Below are 18,995 nucleotides of genomic sequence, written 5' to 3'. Positions count from 1 at the left end.
TCAGCCTCTTACAGCTCACAGCCTAAGCAAGGGAGACAGCCATGGGTAACCCATAGTACCAGTGGGGACCAAATTTTCTGATAGAGAGGAGACCTAGGAGCATGAGGTAGGCATTCAACTTGTGGGAGGTAGAGAAAGACAAAAAAAAATTCTGAAGGAAGGGCAGGCAAATCAAATAAAGACACAGGTCATCTAGTTCAAAGCTGTGATTTTCCATCGTCTCTTTATAAAGTTTCTTTGGATAGTAACATAAGGGTATCTGTAAAATAGCTGGCCCTAGGTATTTGCTCTCCAAAACACTGCAGTTGTCATCATGATCATCATCTTCACTGTTGTCAACACTGCTTGCTCTGCAGGGAAGGTAGAGGAGAGTACCTGTGTCTTGCTGGTTTGTGTTGCACATTTACACCATCCTGTCCCATCTATGCTTAGGGCCAGGTCTCTTAGTTTCCTCAAAGTTTAGAAGGTCTCGGAGAAAGGAGTGACCTGAGTAAGGTGGGGGAAAACTTCCAGGGTCCACAGGGGATCCTGAGGCTCTGAAGGACTTGAGAGGATAGTGAGGCAATTTGCTTGATTTTTGACCTTTCTTCCTGGGTCTTCCCCTCCTCAGTGACAGTTGGGCCTTGTGCCATCCACCAGGTGAGATCACAGCATTTCTCTCCTCTGGAGGACACAGCATCAAAGTGCCATCTTGGAAGCAGAGACCAGCCCTCACCAGACAACCAAACCTCCTGAATCCTTGATCTTGAACTTCTCAGCCTCCAGAACTGTGAGAAAATAAATGGTTGTTCTTTATAAATTACCCAGTCTCAGTTATTTTGTTATACCTGCACAAAATGAACTAAGACAGAAATTAGTCTTAGCATACTTGAGAGAAGTGAAGAGGGAGTTCAGCTCTGGTGTGGACCTAAGTTTTCGTGGAGGGTGCTAGGGGTCACTAGTGCTGGCTTTGGGAAGCACACTTTGTTCAGGGCATGGGACACATGCCCATCAATCCAGGCTTTCCCGAAGGCTCTTGATTATCAGTTCTGTCCTCATAGTAGATAGGAGACACTGCAGACATTCACATGACTGATGGAGAGCTCCAGCATTCAGATTTCTATCAAACCACACATCCTCAGCCTCAACGTGGTATGAACCAGCCCATGGCCAACACACCACTGTTTCTTTTTGTTGCAAGGTGGCCAGTTCAGATTGGCACTCAGAAGGGAAGGTTTCTAACTGAACCAAATGCCAACCAACAACACTCAACCTTCTAATCAGGAGACAATTTAGTGGTGAGTGAGTAATCCCAGGTCTGGCTGTATGCTAGTTACATGCAAAATAAAATCTAATAGATCTAATCAAATCATTCAAATACATTTATTTGTGCTTAATTAGGAGCAAAGGGGCTAGAGTGTTCAACATCTCTATTCTCTTGGCATTTGGCTTCTAAAAATCACTGCTATGGCCTATGCGACTCCAAAGCATGATTTTTTCCTACAAATTTGATCTCTCTCTCTCTCTCTCTCTGTGTGTGTGTGCGCTACAAATTATTGGGGGGTTTATAACCACATTTGATAATAAATTAACACATTGCTAGAATTTACACTTCTGGTCTAAAAAGCATAGAGGGAAGTGATCCAACACCTAACTTCTCTGCAGTGTAGGAAATTATTGAGTGAAAAGGGTCTGGCTGATTAGAAATTATATCCTCCTAACAAAAATCCACTATGTTTCTCTCCTTCATATGCACGTGAACCCGTGTTCTCTCATATTCTCTTGCTGTCTCTCATACATGTGGTAGGAGGCAAAATAAAAGGGTTTTCTGGAATGTTCTGGAGCTTATGGAAATTGTTTCCATTTTTCAGGCTTTTAGAGGTGGTAACAATGCAAAATACTACTTGGTTTTCAGTGTGGCTCTGATAGGGAGACATTGATTATATCTCATAAATGAATCTTGTCCAGACCTATATGGCCTAGTGAGAGTTATTGATTTCTAAGTAGTCATGCTGGAAGACTGTGCACCTGTTCCACAGGTGCTTTGGTTGCTCTAAACAAGCCATTCAGTAACTCTCACTCTTCTTTTAAGATGGCCTTCAGGGTCATTTTACAAATTATACAAGAAATTTATTCTTGTTATCATCCCATCATTGTGCAGAAGAGCAAGCAGAGTGGCGAGACAGTAGAGTTCAAGGTACTCAGCCATCAGGCTAAACTCGTAATGACCTTGGGCTATTTTCCAACATTTAAAACCCTCCTCCCAAGACAACAATTTGACCTCATTAAGGAGATATAAAAAGAATATGGCATAAGCTTGGGAAGTAACTTTTGTTCGTTTAGTTAGTTTTCTTTCCAACTTTTATTTTAGGTTCAAGGAATGTGCAGGTTTGTTACATGGGTAAATTGTGTATAGTGGGGACTTTGTAGACAGATGATTTTGTCACTCAGGTAATCAGCATAATACCCAATTGGTAGTTTTTCAATCCTCACCCTCCTCCTACCCTCCACCCTCAAGTAGGCCTCTTTGTGTCCACGTATACTCAATGTTTAGCTCCCACTTATAAGTGAGAACATGTAGTATTTGGTTTTATGTTCCCGTATTAATTCACTTAAGATAATCACCTCCAGCTTCATCCATGTTGCTGCCAAGAGCATGATTTCATTTTTATGGCTGCATAGTATTCTGTGGTGTATATGCACCACATTTTCTTTATCCAATCCATTATTGATGGGCATTTAGATTGATTCCATGTCTTTGGTATTGTGACTAGTGCTGTGATGAACATGTGTGTGTGTGTCTCTTTATGATAGAATGACTTATATTCCTTTGGGTATGTACCCACTAATGGGATTGCTGTGTCAAATTATAATTCTAAGTTCTCTCAGAAATCTCTAGACTGCTTTCCACTGAATTAATTTACTAATGACTGAAACTAATGACTGAACTAATTTACATTCCCACCAGTAGTATATAAGCATTCCCTTTTCTCCACAACCTTGCCAGCACGTGCTGTTTATTGATTTTATTAATAATAGTTATTCTGACTAGTGTGAGGTGGCATCTCATTGTAGTTTAGATTTGCATTTCCCTAATGATTAGTGATACTGAGTATTTTTTAATATGCTTTTTGGCCATGTGTATGTCTCTTTTGAGAAGTGTCTGCTCATGTCATTTGCCCATCTTTAAATGAGGCTGTTTGTTTATTGCTTGTTGATTTAAGTTCCTTATAGATTCTGGATATTAGACACTTGTTGGGGTCTTCTGTGGCTCCACATGAATTTAAGGATTGTTTTGGCCATTTCTTAAAAAATGACATTGGAATTTTGACAGGAATTACATTGAATCTGTAGATTGTTTTGGGTAGTATGGGCATTTTCACATTAATTCTTCCAATTCATGTACATGCGATATCTTCCCATTTATTTCTGTTTTCTTCAATTTCTTTCATCAGTGTTTTACAGGTTCAGTACACAGATCTTTTACCTCCTTGATTAAATTTAGACCTAAGTATTAATTTTTTTGGTTGCTATTGTAAGTGGGATTACTTACCTAATTTGATATTCAGATAGCTTGTTATTAGTATAAGGAAATGTTCCTCATTTTTGTATGTTGATTTTGTAATCTGAAACTTTACTGAATTTATCAGTTTTAACAGATTTTTAGTGAAGCATTTATGTTTTCCATACATAAGATCATATCATCAGCAAATAGAGATAATTTTACTTCTTCCTTTTCTATTAGAATGTCTCTTATTTTTTTCTCATGCTTAATTGCTCTGGCTAGAACATCCAATACTATGTTGAAAAGAAGTGGTGAGAGTGGCATCCTTGTCTTGTCCCTGATCGCAGATGAACAGCTTTCAAATTTTCATCGAGAATGATGTTAGCTATGGGTTTGTCATGTATGGGCTTTGTTTTGTTCAGATAATTCCCTGTATACCTAATCTGTTGAGAGTTTTTTCTTAATCATGAAAGAACGTTGAATTTTGTCAAATAGTTTTTATGTATCTGTTGAGATGATCATATAACGTTTATCCTTCATTTCATTAATGTGGCATATTTCATTTATTGATTTGCATATATTGAAGCATCGTTGCACCCCAGGGATAAATCCTACTTGTTCATGGTAAATTATTCTTTCAATGTGCTCTTTAATTTAGTTTGCTAATATTTTATTGAGGATTTTACATCTGTGTTCACCAGGGATATTGGCTTGTAATTTTCTTTTCTTGTAGTGTCCTTGTCTGGCCTTGGTAAAAAGGTAATGCTAGCCTTGTAAAACAAGTTCAGAAGTATTCTTTCTACCATGATTTTTTGGGAAGGATTCGTGAAGAATTTGTATTAGTTCTTCTTTAAGTGTTGGGAAGAATCAGTAGTAAAGCTGTCTGATTCTGGGCTTTTCTTTGGTGAGAGATTTTTTTTTTTTTTTTTAACTACTGATTCAATCCCTTACTCATGATTTGACCAGAAAATCTGGTCAAATCAGATTTTCTATTTCTTCATTCTTCATTCTTGGTAGGTTGTATGTATCTAGGAATTTATCCATTTGTTCTTGGTTTTACAATTTGTTGGCATATACTTGTTCATATTAGTCTCTTATTATCTATTGTATTTTGGTGGTATCAGTTGTAATGTCTCCTCTTTCATTTGTGATGTTATTTATTTGAGTAGTTATTCTTTTTTTCCTAGTTGGTCTAGCTAAGGGTTTGTCTTTTCTTTTTTAACCTTTTCAAAAAACCAACTTTCAGTTTTATCAATGTTTCTATTGTTTTTCTAGTCTCTATTTCAGTTATTTCTACTCTGATCTTTGCTATGTCCTCTCTTCTGCTCACTTTGGGCTTAGTTTGTTCTTTTACCAATTTATTGAGTTATAACAGTAGATTGTGAATTTTTTTTATATATAGGTATTTGTTGCTATAAATTTTCCTCTTAGGGCTGCTTTTCCTAAGTTTTGGTATGTTGTGTTTTCATTTGTGTTTGTCTCAAGGTACTTTTTATTTCCTTTTTTATTTCTTCTGTGACCTATTAGTGTGCTCCACATCACTAATCATTAGGGAAATGCAAGTCTATTTGCTGATGACATGATCTTATGTATAGAAAACCATAAATGCATCACCAAAAAACTGTTAAAACTGATAAATTCTGTAAAGTTTCAGGTTACAAAATCAACATACAAAAATTAGGAACATTTCCTTATACTAATAACAAGCTATCTGAATAGCAAATTAAGTAAGTAATCCCACTTACAATAGCAACCAAAAAAATTAAATACTTAGGTCTAAATTTAATCAAGGAGGTAAAAGATCTGTGTACTGAAACTGTAACAGAAATATGTGCCACATATTTCTGTATTTTCCAAGATTTCTCCTGTTATTGATTTATAGTTTTATGCCATTGAGATCTGAAATGATACATGATATGACCTCATTCCTCTTACATGTGTTGAGATTTGTTTTGTGGCCTAAAATATGATCTACCTTGGAAGATGTTCCCTGTGTACTTCAGAAGAGTGTGTATTTTGTTGTTGGATGGAATGTGCTGTATATGTCTGTCAGGTCCATTTGGTCTAAAGTATAATTCAAGACCAATGTTTATTAATTTTCTGTCTAGATAATATGCCCATTGTCCAAAGTGGGGTATTGAGGCACCATACTATAATAGTAACTCATTCTATCTCTCCCTTCAGATTATTTAATAATTGCTTTACAAATTTAGGTGCTCCAATGTTGGGGGCATATATATTTGCAATGTTACAAATATATATTTGTATATTCTTTATTATTATGTAATCATGTTTGTCTCTTTTTATAGTTTTTGACTTAAAGTGTATTTTGTCTGAGATAAGCATAGTTACACTTGCTCCTTTTAGTTTCCATTTGCATGGAATATCTTTTTGCATTCCTTTACTTTCAGCCTATGTGGGTCCTTACTAGTAAAGCAAGTTTTTTCTTGTTTTTTTTTTTTTCATCTATTGAGCCACTCTTTTTATTGGATGATTTAATTCATCTACATTCGATGTAATTATTGATAGTTTGGTAGGTCCCTTGTTTCTTTCGTCATCTTTTACTGTTTTCCTTTGTAGTTTGATGATTTTCTGTGGGGGTACAGTTTGAAAGCTTTTATTTTATATTTTGTGCAACTACTATAGGTTTTTTGTTTTGTGGTTACCATCAGGCTTACATAAAACATGTTATCCTTAAAACGGATTACTTTAAGCTGACAATAATTGCTTTTAATTGCATACAAAACTCTACACTTTCACTGCCTTTCTCCCACCTTTTGTTTTTAATGTCGAAATTTACATTTGTTCTTGTATTTATATTTTTAATAATTTATTGGATCCACAGTTATTTTAAATAAGTTTGTCTTACAACCTTCCTAGTAGGAATAAAGTTACTTCACACCACCCTTTCAGAATTAGAGAATTCAGGGCTTAATTGAATCCTTATCTTACACAATTAAAAAATCAACTCAAAATGGATTAAAGACTTAAAAATAAGACCCAAAACTGTAAAAATGCTAGAAGAAAACAGTGGAAAATCTCCCTAACAGTGGTCTAAGCAATGATATTTTTGGATGTAACCCTGAAAGCACAGGAAACAAAAGCAAAAATAGACAAATGGGGTTATATTAAACTAAAAAGCCTCTGCACAACAAAGGACACTACTAACAAAGTGAAGAGACAACTCATAGAAAGGGAGAAATTATTTGCAAACCATACATCTGACAAGGAGTTAATATCCAAAACATAGAAGCAACTCTAACAACTCAATAGCAAAGAAACAAAAACCTGATTTAAAAATGGGTGTTATAGTTTGGATATTTGTCCCCACCCAAATCTCATGTTGAAATCTAATCCCCAGTTGTGGATGTGAGGCCTGGTGGGAGATGTTTGGGTCATGGGGGCAAATCACTTGTGCTTAGTGCTGTCATCACAACCGTGAGTTCTCACAAGATCCGGTTGATGTAAAGTGTGGCACCTCCCCTCTCTCTCTTGCTCCTGCTTTCACCATGCTTTGTGCCTGCTCCCAAGTAGCCTTCTGCCATGAGTAAAAGCTCCCTGAGGCCACTCCAGAAGCTGAGGAGATGCCGGGGCTATGCTTTCTGTATAGGCTTCAAACTGTGAGCCAATTAAACCTATTTTCTTTATAACTTACCCAATCTCAGATATTAATTTCTCACAACAAAAGAATGATCTAACATAATGGGCAAAGGACTTGAGCAGACGTTTCTCAAAGGAAGACACACAAATGGCCAACAGGTACATTAAAGAATGCCCAGCATCACTAATCATTAGGGAAATTCAAGTTAAAACCACAATGAGATATCACCTCACATCTGTTAATGTGGCTTTTATCAAGAAGAAGAAAGATAACAAATCTTGGAGTGATGCAGAAAAAGAAAACTCATACCCTGTTGGTGAGAATGTGATTTATACATCAATTATGGAAACTAACATGGAGGTTCCTCAAAAAATTAAAAATAGAACTACCGTATGACCTAGTAATCCCACTTCTGAATATATAAAGAAACTGAAATCATGTCAACAGAATATCTGTACTCTGCATGTTTATTGCAGCATTATTCACAATAGCTAAAACATGAAACAACTTAGGTATCCATCAATGGATGAGTGTATAAAGGAAATGTGAAACATACACAATAGAAAATTATTCAGCCTTAAAAAGGGAGAAATCCTGTCACTTGCATCAACACGGATGAATCTGAAGGACATTATGCTAAGTAAAATAAACCAGGCACAGAAAGACAAATGCTGCATGATCTCACTTACATGTAAAAATCTAACAAAGTTGAACTCATAGAAATAGAGCGTAGAAAGAGGCTAAGAGTGGGCTGGGAGGGAGGGAATGAGGAGTTGCTGATGAAAGGGTACAGTGTTTCAGATTGAGAGGGGAATGGGAGTTGTTAATCAAAGGGTACAAAGTTTCAGAGAGACAGTAGGGATAGATTTTGAGATATATTGTACACCAGGGTGACTATAGTCAATAATACTGCATTGTATATTTCAAAACAACTAAGACAGTAAATTTCAAATGTCTCACCATAAAAAAGATAGGTAAGCAAGGTGATGGATGTGTTAATTAGCTTGATTTAATCACACTGATTGTATATATACGTTAAAACATCGTTTTGACACCCCACAAATGTATACAGCTATGATCTGACAATAGAACAATTTAACAGCTCACAGAACCACGTCCTAAATAGTTGTTATAAACTAAAATGAATAAAAGCAAAAAAGACGTACATGTGGATGTGAATATGCTTGGTCTATACCTGCCAGTGATGCTCTGGGACAAGAGGCTGAGGGAGTTGAGGTTTCTAAGAGGCTCTGTGGGGGCTTCCCTGCCTTCTTTGGCAGGGTCAGGCATTGCTGGAAAGCCAGGCTTTGATGTACACTGTTCTTTGAGACCTGTTTTCTCCTCCTGGCCCTTGTCAAGAGGACTAAGTCAAGCAGTGAGGGGCAGAATCACAATTTAACAAATGCCACAGGAAGTTATTGTTGGCAGTTTCCTATGTAGAGCTAGTTCAAGAACCCTCCAAAAATCTTCCTTCTGGTTACTATGTCACTTTCAGATATGTCTCAAGAAGACTTCTGTTGGAACAGGAATACATTACCTGGTTGGAAGAATACATTAATCAATAGCAGCTACTAGTAGTTTTGCAGGAAGTAGCTCACCTCCTCACCAGAAAGCTGCTTCAAGGTTCTATGGACACAGAAGCCAGGATGAGTCTTTCTCAAGAGTGAAGGTTAGGAGGAAGGGAGAAAGGATGGGAAGATGGCAGAGGTCTAGCATACAAGACTCTCCCAGAAAGGCATTTGTGGGAGTAATGTAGGGACAATTAGAAACTTGAGGCTTGAGCCTGGGAAAGGAGACCTCTGGCAAACCATGTTTTCTTGATTTATTAGGGTGTGGTCTTGTCCCATTTTCTACAGCACTGTTTCCCTCTCCTACCCATCTACTTTGGAGAGATGCAGAGGAGACAAATACAAAGAGGGGATTAAGTTTGAAAGAATTCTACTTTCTATTTTTTTCTGAGATGAACCCAAGGGGATTACGTTTGAAAAAATTCTACTTTGTATTATTTTTCTGGGATGAACCCAAGGTGATATTTCTCAAAGAGGTGATAAAAAACCTATTATTTGAAATTGCAGTGTAGTGTCACTAAGAGGCTATTTCCTATTCAAGCCAAGAGGTTCCTGGAATGAAAGGAAACTTCTTTGTGCTTTTTCAGCTTAGTCTTGTGATTTCTGGCAGTGCCATGGGCCCAGGCAAGCAGCCTTCTGGGACAGTAGCCCTTTAAATGTCAACCAACTGCTGTCCTAGAAAGAAGAGAGAAAGACAAATAGTCTGGACATGGCATTTGGGACTCCCTTTGCCAATACTGCTATGTATTTTGAATGCCCTTATTTATAGTTAAAATTTTCTAAGTCACCCAGGTGTGCAGGATTTGAACTATATTTTTTCATCAAATGTTTACTCTCAGAATCCAGTCTTATTCCTTTCAAGAGAGTGCTTCCCACGGAAATACAAACTACCATCAGAGAATACTGTAAACAACTCTATGTAAATAAACTAGAAAATCTAGAAAAAATGGATAAATTCCTGGACACATACACCCTCCCAAGACTAAACAAGGAAGAAGTTGAATCTCTGAATAGACCAATAACAGCCTCTAAAATTGAGACAATAATTAATAGCCTACCAACCAAAAAAAGTCCAGGACCAGACGGATTCACAGCCGAATTCTACCAGAGGTATAAAGAGGAGCAGGTACCATTCCTTCTGAAACTATTCCAATCAATAGAAAAAGAGGGAATCCTCCCTAACTCATTTTATGAGGCCAGCAGCATCCTGATACCAAAGTCTGGAAGAGACACAACAAAAAAAGAGAATTTTAGACCAATATCCCTGATGAACATCAATGCAAAAATCCTTAATAAAATACTGGCAAACCGAATCCAGTAGCACATCGAAAAGCTTATCCACCACGATCAAGTCGGCTTCATCCCTGGGATGCAAGGCTGTTTCAACATATGCAAATCAATAAACATAATCCATCACATAAACAGAACCAATGACAAAACCACATGATTATCTCAATAGATGCAGAAAAGGCCCTTGACAAAATTCAACAGCACTTCATGCTAAAAACTGTCAATAAACTAGGTATTGATGGAATGTATCTCAAAATAATAAGAGCTATTTATGACAAACCAACAGCCAATAACACACTGAATGGGCAAAAACTGGAGGCATTCCCTTTGAAAACTGGCACAAGACAGGGATGCCCTCTCTCACCACTCCTATTCAACATAGTGTTGGATGTTTGGCCAGGGCAATCAGGCAAGAGAAATAAATAAAGGCTATTCAATTAGGAAAAGAGGAAGTCAAGTTGTACCTGTTTGCAGATGACATGGTTGTATATTTAGAAAACCCCATCATCTCAGCTCAAAATCTCCTTAAGCTGATAAACAACTTCAGCAAAGTCTCAGGACACAAAATCAATGTGCAAAAATCACAAGCATTCCTATACACCAATAATAGACAAACAGAGAGCCAAATCGTGAGTGAATTCCCATTCACAAGATGAAGAGAATAAAATACCTACTAATCCAACTTACAAGGGATGTGAAGGGTCTCTTCAAGGAGAACTACAAACCACTGCTCAACAAAATAAAAGAGGACACAAACAAATGGAAGAACATTCCATGTTCATGGATAGGAAGAATCAACATCATGAAAATGGCCATACTGTCCAAGGCAATTTATAGATTCAATGCCATCCCCATCAAGCTACCAATGACTTTCTTCACAGAATTGGAAAAAACTACTTTAAAGTTCATATGGAACCAAAAAAGAGCCTGCATTGCCAAGACAATCCTAAGCAAAAAGAACAAAGCTGGAGGCATCACACTACCTGACTTCAAACAATACTACAAGGCTACAATAACCAAAACAGCATGGAACTGGTACCAAAAACAGATATATAGACCAATGGAACAGAACAGAGGCCTCAGAAATAACACCACACATCTACAACCATCTGATCTTTGACAAACCTGACAAAAACAAGAAATGGGGAAAGGATTCCCTATTTAATAAATGGTGCTGGGAAAACTGGCTAGCCATATGTAGAAAGCTGAAACTGGATCCCTTCCTTACACCTTATACAAAAATTAATTCAAGATGGATTAGTGACTTAAATGTTAGACCTAAAGCCATAAAAACCCTAGAAGAAAACCTAGGCAATACCATTCAGGCAAAGACTTCATGACTAAAACACAAAAAGCAGTGGCAACAAAAGCCAAAATTGACAAATGGGATCTAATTAAATTAAGGAGCTTCTGCACAGCAAAAGAAACTACCATCAGAGTGAACAGGCAACCTACAGAATGGGAGAAAATTTTTGCAATCTACCCATCTGACAAAGGGCTAATATCTGGAATCTACAAAGAACTTAAACAAATTTCCAAGAAAAAAAAAACCCATCAAAAAGTGGGCAAAGGATATGAACAGACACTTCTCAAAAGAAGACATTTATGCAGCCAAAAGACACATGAAAAAATGCTCATCATCACTGGTCATCAGAGAAATGCAAATCAAAACCACAGTGAAATGCCATCTCACACCAGTTAGAATGGCGATCGCTAAAAAGTCAGGAAACAACGAATGCTGGAGAGGATATGGAGAAATAGGAACACTTTTACACCGTTGGTGGGAGTGTAAACTAGTTCAACCACTGTGGAAGACAGTGTGGCAATTCCTCAAGGATCTAGAACTAGAAATACCATTTGACCCAGCCACCCCATTACTGGGTATATACCCAAAGGATTATAAATCATGCTACTATAAAGATACATGCACATGTATGTTTATTGCAGCACTATTCACAATAGCAAAGACTTGGAACCAACCCAAATGTCCATCAATGATAGACTGGATTAAGGAAATGTGGCACATATACACCATGGAATACTATGCAGTATTGCATGAACAAGGATGAGTTCATGTCCTTTGCAGGGGCACGGATGCAGCTGGAAACCATAATTCTGAGCAAACTATCACAAGAACAGAAAACCAAACACCACATGTTCTCATTCATAGGTGGGAATTGAACAATGAGAACACTTGGACACAGGGCAGGGAACATCATACCCTGGGGCCTGTCCTGGGGTAGGGGGCAGAGGGAGGGATAGCATTAGAAGAAATACCTAGTGTAAATGATGAGTTAATGGGTGCAGCAAACCAACATGGCACATGTATACCTATGTAACAAACCTGCACGTTGTGCACATGTACCCTAGAACTTAAGGTATAATAAATAAGACAGACAAACCAAAAAAAAAAAAAAAGCAAAAATTCTAATATTCACCCACCTCTTTTATTAGCTGTGGAGTTTTCAGGTAAAAAATAAATGTTTAATTGTCAAAAAAAAAAAAGTGCTTCCTTGCTAGTGGGTTAATAGCATCCAACTGGTAGATTGTTGTATGGATTATATGCTGTAATGTCCCTAGAAATCCGGAACTCAAGAGTTTGGTCTCTGTGCCTATTGTGCTATATAGCCTTTCACATTTTGTGTAACCTCTTCTGGCTCGCTTTTCTCAATGGCAAAATAATAATAATAATTCAGGCATGTACTGTCTAGTTTTTTTTTATGTTTGTTTGGCGTTTTCTGCTCTTTAGTGATAGGGAAAATAAAAGCATACATTGGCAAACAATGTAAAACCTTATTCAATAACAGATGGAAACTAGGAGGATGTGGACAATCACCAGTGAGGCTCCTGCACAGCTCTTTTGAATGCAGCCCACACGGGTCCAGTATGTGATAAGACTGGGCCTTTAAAAATTCATACCAAATCTCACAGTTTCTATCCATGCACAAATTCCATGCTGGCTCAGGGTAATTTCTGCAAAGTGACTGTGCCTTTCACATAATTTATGTTCTCTTTTCACTCTGTGGGGGCTGTAGGCAGATGCCTGCAGGAGTGTGAATTTGATGAAGTCATCAGCCAGCTCTGTGCTGTTCCTGGATGGGCTGGTGCTTCCGGACCCTGCTGGGCAGAAAGGCTGAGGAAAGCTCTCAATCTGTGCACCAAAAAGGGTGTAATGACTCAGCTAGGAACCCCAATAACCAAAGAGGGAAAACATGGCACTGCATTCCTTCAGTCAAAGGCAACTCTTATTTTCCTTCGAGTCATCCTGGGCCTGAACAAGCTCTTGGAATTATAAAGCCTGATTCCTCAGGTCAGCATAATGCGTCTAAAGACCACAGGAGAATTTCCTGATCCAGGAAGCTTGGGGTGGGATGGAGGGAGTGGTGTGTATGTGTGTGCACATGCGTTTATGTGTTTTAGGGAGGTAGGGATGGAAAGGGTCTGCTGTTACTGAGAATCCACAGTCTTTTGGGGAATAGGCTTCTTGCATCTGTGATGTAATGAGGTATATGTCCCAGAAGGCTTGAGTCAACAGGCCCCTCCAGGGAGCACCAGGACCGGTACTTTGGTTTCCAGATATTTGGGGTGGGGGTGAGTTGGAGGATCCCTCTTGCCTTTGAAGTTGAGCCTCTCTGGGTAGCTTATCTCACTATAAAGACATTGCTTTTTTATATCCAATTATGGTCCCACAGAAGGATGTTCTTTACTGGATCACAAATCTCTTCAAGTCACCAAAGGATACTGAACACTCACTCTATGGCAGGCGTTCTGTATCAGAAACTAAGGAAAAGAGTGAATAAGATGGTGGTTCTGAGTTCAGGAAGCTGACAAAACAGCAAAAGCTTCCTGTGAGCTAGCAGTATACCAGGCTCTGTCCTAAGTCTTTAACATTTAGTCCTCGCAACAGCCCTATGCAGTAGTTGCATTAATATTGTTGTTACTTTAGATATGAAAAATGGAGTCACGGATTAAATGACCTAAATTAATACAGCTAGTCAATTGTAGAGCCAGGCAGTCTGACTCTAGGGTTGATGATTAAACTATTATGGTTGCTCAGCAGTTTGAAGACCAGCCTGAGAAAAATGGTGAAATGCTGTCTTTACTAAAAATACAAAAAAATAAATAAATAGCTGGGTGTGGTGGTGCAGGTCTGTGGTCCTAGCTACTCAGGAGGCTGAGATGGGAGGATCACCTGAGCCCAGGGAGGTTGAGGCTGTGGTGAGCCACGATGGCGCCACTGAACTCCAGCCTGGGCAACAGAGTGAGACCCTGCCTTAAAAACAAACAAGCAAAAACACTATTATTGTTTGCTGCATTAGTCTATCAAGAAGAGAACATACAGAAAAATATAATGCATCAAGTGCTATGGAGGGGTAAGTACACAGACTGTCAGAGCAAAGAGAATGATGTATGGGAAGGGGAGAGTGACCAGACACTGCTTCCCAGAGGAAGTGACATCTGAGCTGAGCTCTAACATTGATTGCTCACTAGCCAGGCAAAATGGGGATGTGGGTTTCAGGCAGAGAAAAAATAAAGTGCAAAAGTCTCACAGTGAGAGAGAGCATGGTTTATTGATATTTAAGGAATGGAAGGAATTCAGTGAGGTTGAATCATAAATTTCACAGCAGGAAATATTCAGACATGAGATTGCAGAGGTTTGTTTATCCATTCAACATTTATTTAGCACCCACAATATGTCAGACAATGTGTTAGACTCAAGTAAGATATCAGTTGAAAAAATACGGTGTTTGCCATCATGGAACTTATAGTCTATAAAATGAAATGACATCTAGTCTCACCTGGCAGAAAAAAAAAATAATTAAACTTGGAAAGAAGGCAAAAAGGTGAATAGAATGTTCTTTCAATGTCATACTGGGACATTGTTTAATGGATTCACTAAACAATAATTTAAATATCTAGAATAATGTACCTGTTTTTTATTTTGATATTCACTATTAACTATGAAGTCATACTCTGATGTTAAAGGTTTTATTAGTCTGTTCTCACACTGCTGTAAAGGTAGTACCCAAGACTGGGTAATTTACAAAGGAAAGAGGTTTAATTGACTCACAGTTCCACGTAGCTGGGAGGCCTTGGGAAACTTACAATCATGGTAGAAGGGGAAGCAGGTGAAAGAGATCATGTGAGAGTGCAGGAAAAACTACCATTTATAAAACCATCAGATCTCATGAGAATTCACTCACTATCATGACAACAGGGAAACTGCCCCCATGATCCAACCACTTCCCATCAGGTCTCTCTCTCCGCACCTGTGGGTTACAATTCAAGATGAGATTTGGGTGGTGACACAAAACCTAAACATATCAAATGCATAATGTAGGTATCTGTGTGGCAGAAAAGATAAGTTTCAAGGTCACAGTTTTATTGTCCTGTAGGAATTTAACAAATTAAATCTCCATTCTAGTATGTTAGTTTTCTATTGTTGCTATAGCAAATTCCCACAAATGTTGTGGCTTAAAACAACTCAGATTTATTATTCCATACTTCTGAATGTCAGAAGTTTGGTACAAGTCTTACCAGACTAAAGTCAAGGTCTGTGCATGCTTTGCTCCTTTTTGGAGTCTCTCAGGAGAGAATCTGTTTCCGGCTCATGTGAGTTATTGGAAGAATTCAGTTCCTTACAGGTTTGTGACTGAGGTCCCCATCCATATTCTTGCTAAGTATAAGTTGAGGGATATTCCCAGCTTGTGGAGGTCATCACGTTCTTGGCTCATGGTCCCCTTCCTCTAACTTCAAAGCCAGCAACAGCAGATCCTTCTCACATAGCATCTTTCTGACCTACCATCTGCCTTCCTCTTCTATTTTTATTCTGTGATTAAACTGAGCACACTCAGATAATCCAGGATTATTTCCCATATAAATATCCTTAGACTAAATTAATTTTTAAAATCTTTTTTGCCATGTAAGATATTATACTCACAGGTTCTGGGGATACAAGTGTTGGGGGATCTTTTTTCAGCTTACCACAATATAGTAAACACAGTCCATGTTCCTCAAAATGCTCTTTTATTTACTTATTTTTTGTGTAAAAAATAAGTTTTATTTTTCATCCTTACCATATTTTAAAGAGATATTTTTCTTAGTTTCATAGTAAGTCTTTTTTAAAAATCTATTTTTATTCATTTTTGTGGGTACATAGTAGGTATATATATTTATGGGGTACATGAAATGTTTTGATACAAGCATGCAATGTAAAATAAGCACATCAAGGAGAATGGGGTATCCATCCACTCAAGCATTTATTCATTGAGTTGCAAACAACCTAATTACTCTCTTTATTTAAAAATGTGCAGTTATTATTAATAATAGTCGCTATTTGTGCTATCAAATAGTAGATCTTTTTTATTTTTTCTATTTTTTTTGTACCCATTAATGATCCTCACCTTATCCGCCCCTTCCTACTACCCTTTCCAGCCTCTGGTAAACATCCTCCTGCTCTCTATGTCCATGAGTTCAATTGTTTTGATTTTTAGATCCCACAAATAAGCGAGAACATGCAATATTTGTCTTTCTGTGCTTGGCTTATTTCACTTAACGTACTGATCTCCAGTTCCATCTATGTTGTTCATATTGTTGCAAATGACTGAATCTCATTATTTTTTATGGGTGAATAGTACTTCATTGTATATGTGTACCACATTTTCTTTATCCATTCATCTGTTGGTGGACACTCAGGTTGCTTCCAAATCTTAGCTATTGAAAACAGTGCTGCAGCAAACATAGGAGTCCACGTATCTTGTCGATATACTGATTTCTTTTGTTTTGGGTATATATCCAGCAGTGGAGTTGCTGGATTATATGGTAGCTCAATTTTTAGTTTTTTGAGGCATCTCCAAATTGTTCCCCATAGTGGTTGTACTAATTTACATTCCTACCAAGAGTATACAAGGGTCCCCTTTTCCCCACATCCTTTCCAGCATTTGTTATTGCCTGTCTTTTGGATATAAGCCATTTTAACTGGGGTGAGATGATATCTCATCATAGTTTTGATTTGCATTTCTCTGATGATTGGTAATGTTGAGCCCCTTTTTCTATGCCTGTTTGCCATTTGTATATCTTCTTTTGAGAAATGTCTATTCAAATCTTTTGCCCATCTTTGATCAGATTATTTGATTTTTTTTCCTATAGCTTCTTATATATTCTGGTTATTAATTACTTGTCAGTTGAGTAGTTTGCAAATATTTTCTCACATTCTGTGGGTTGTCTCTTCTCTTTGTTGATTGCATCCTTTTCTGGGCAGAAACTTTTTAAGTTGATGTGATCCTATTTGTCCGTTTTTGCTTTGGTTGCCTGTACTTGCAGGGTAATAAGAAATTTTTGCCCATACCAATGTCCTGGAGATTTTCCCCAATGTTTTCTTATAGTAGTTTCATAATTTGAGGTCTTAGATTTAAGTCTTTAATCCATTTTGACTCTATTTGTTTATATGGTGAGAGATAGGGGTCTAGTTTCATTCTTTTGCATGTCTCTAGTCTGATTAGCTAAGACTTCTAGCACTATGTTGAATAACAGTGGTGACAACAGGCGCCCTTGTTGTGTTCCTTATCTTAGAGGAAAAGCTTTCAGTTTTTCCCCATTCAGTATATTAGCGTGGGTCTGTTGTTTTTATTATGTTGAAGTATGTTCCTTCTATCCCCAGGTTTTGAGAGTTTTTATCATGAAGGGATGTTGAATTTTATCAAATGCTTTTTCAGTGTCAATGAAATGATCATATGATTTTTCTCCTTCATTCTGTTTATAGGATATATCACATTGATTGATTTGTATATGTTGAATCATCCTTGCATCTCAGGGATAAATCCTACTTGGTCATGATGAATAATCTTTCTAATGTGTTGTTGAATTCAGCTTCCTAGTATTTTGTTGAGGATTTGTGCATCAATATTCATCAGAGATATTGGCCTGTAGTTTTCTTTTTTTGATGTGTCTTTGACTGGTTTTGATATCAGGGTAATACTGGCCTCATAGAATGAGTTTGGAGATCTTCCAACCTCCTTTATTTTTGGGAATAGTTTGAGTAGGATTGATATTAGTTCTTCCTTAAATAGTAGAATTAGAAGAACTAATTGGTATTTGTTCTTATTTAAATATTTAGTAGAATTCGGTTTAGTAGAACTCAGTCAAAGCCATCAGGTCCCAGGCTTTTCTTTACTGGGAGATTTTTATTATTGTTATTATTATGATTTCAATCTTGTTACTTGTTATCAGTCTGTTCAGGTTTTGAATTTCTTTCTGGTTCAATCTTGGTAGGTTGTATGAATCTAGGAATTTGTCCATTTTTTCTAAATTTTCCAATTTACTGGCATATAGTTGCTCATAGTAGTCACTAGTGATCCTTTGAATTTCTGCAGTATCAGTTGTAGTATGTCCTTTTTAATTTCTGATTTTATTTATTTGAATATTTTCTCTTTTTCTCTTAGTCTGGCTAAAGGTTTGTCAATTTTGTTAAACTCCGAAAAACTTTTTTGTTTCATTGAGGTTTGTATTGTTTTTCCATTTCTATTTCATTTATTTCTGCTCTGACCTTTATTAATTTTTTTCTTCTACTGATTTTTGGTTGGGTTTTCTCTTGCTTTTCTAGTTCTTTAAGTTGCATTAGATTGTTTATTTGATCAAAATGCTCTTTTAAATAACTTTACCATCTTAGTTATTTCCTTATTGATGAATCAGTAATTTTGGATACATGTTGTTTCTATATTTGCATGTTTTTAAATTTTGGGGAATTGAAATAATTGTTGGTTTTTGAAGATTTGCTGAGATTGTCAAGTGGACTAACCTGCTAGTTTTCATTAAACTCTGAGGCATGGGAAACAAACCTGGGCTGCTGCAGCTCTGGCAAGTGATTTTGGCTCCTACAATGGGTCTCAAGTGGTAATAAATCTTCGTCTTTCCTCTCTCTCTCTCACACTTTCACTTGCTTACTCTTCTAATCATGTTTCTCTTTTTTATTTCTGGCCCTTGGACAGATTTAGCCATAGTTCTGATTTAAGCATGACCAATAGTCATTTGCCACTGGTGACTGCAATGATGG

General features: G+C 37.3%; 1 long non-coding RNA gene across 1 annotated transcript in view; it reads right to left on the bottom strand.

Annotated features, from left to right (window-relative positions):
- Positions 1–204: 204 nt before the first annotated feature.
- The window catches only part of LOC134730396 (uncharacterized), a 34,794-nt gene continuing 16,003 nt past the window's right edge, over positions 205–18,995 (bottom strand). The window contains exons 2-4 of the long non-coding RNA XR_010112166.1: positions 9,712–9,873; positions 8,252–9,328; positions 205–767 (exon numbers count right to left, since the gene is read on the bottom strand). This is a non-coding gene — a long non-coding RNA (uncharacterized LOC134730396). The remainder of the gene's footprint in view (positions 768–8,251; positions 9,329–9,711; positions 9,874–18,995) is intronic.

Source organism: Pan paniscus, chromosome 4 (assembly GCF_029289425.2).
Source record: "Pan paniscus chromosome 4, NHGRI_mPanPan1-v2.0_pri, whole genome shotgun sequence".
Taxonomy (NCBI): domain Eukaryota; kingdom Metazoa; phylum Chordata; class Mammalia; order Primates; family Hominidae; genus Pan; species Pan paniscus.
Note: the sequence above shows the minus strand (reverse complement) of the source record. Positions and strands in the feature narration are given on the sequence as shown.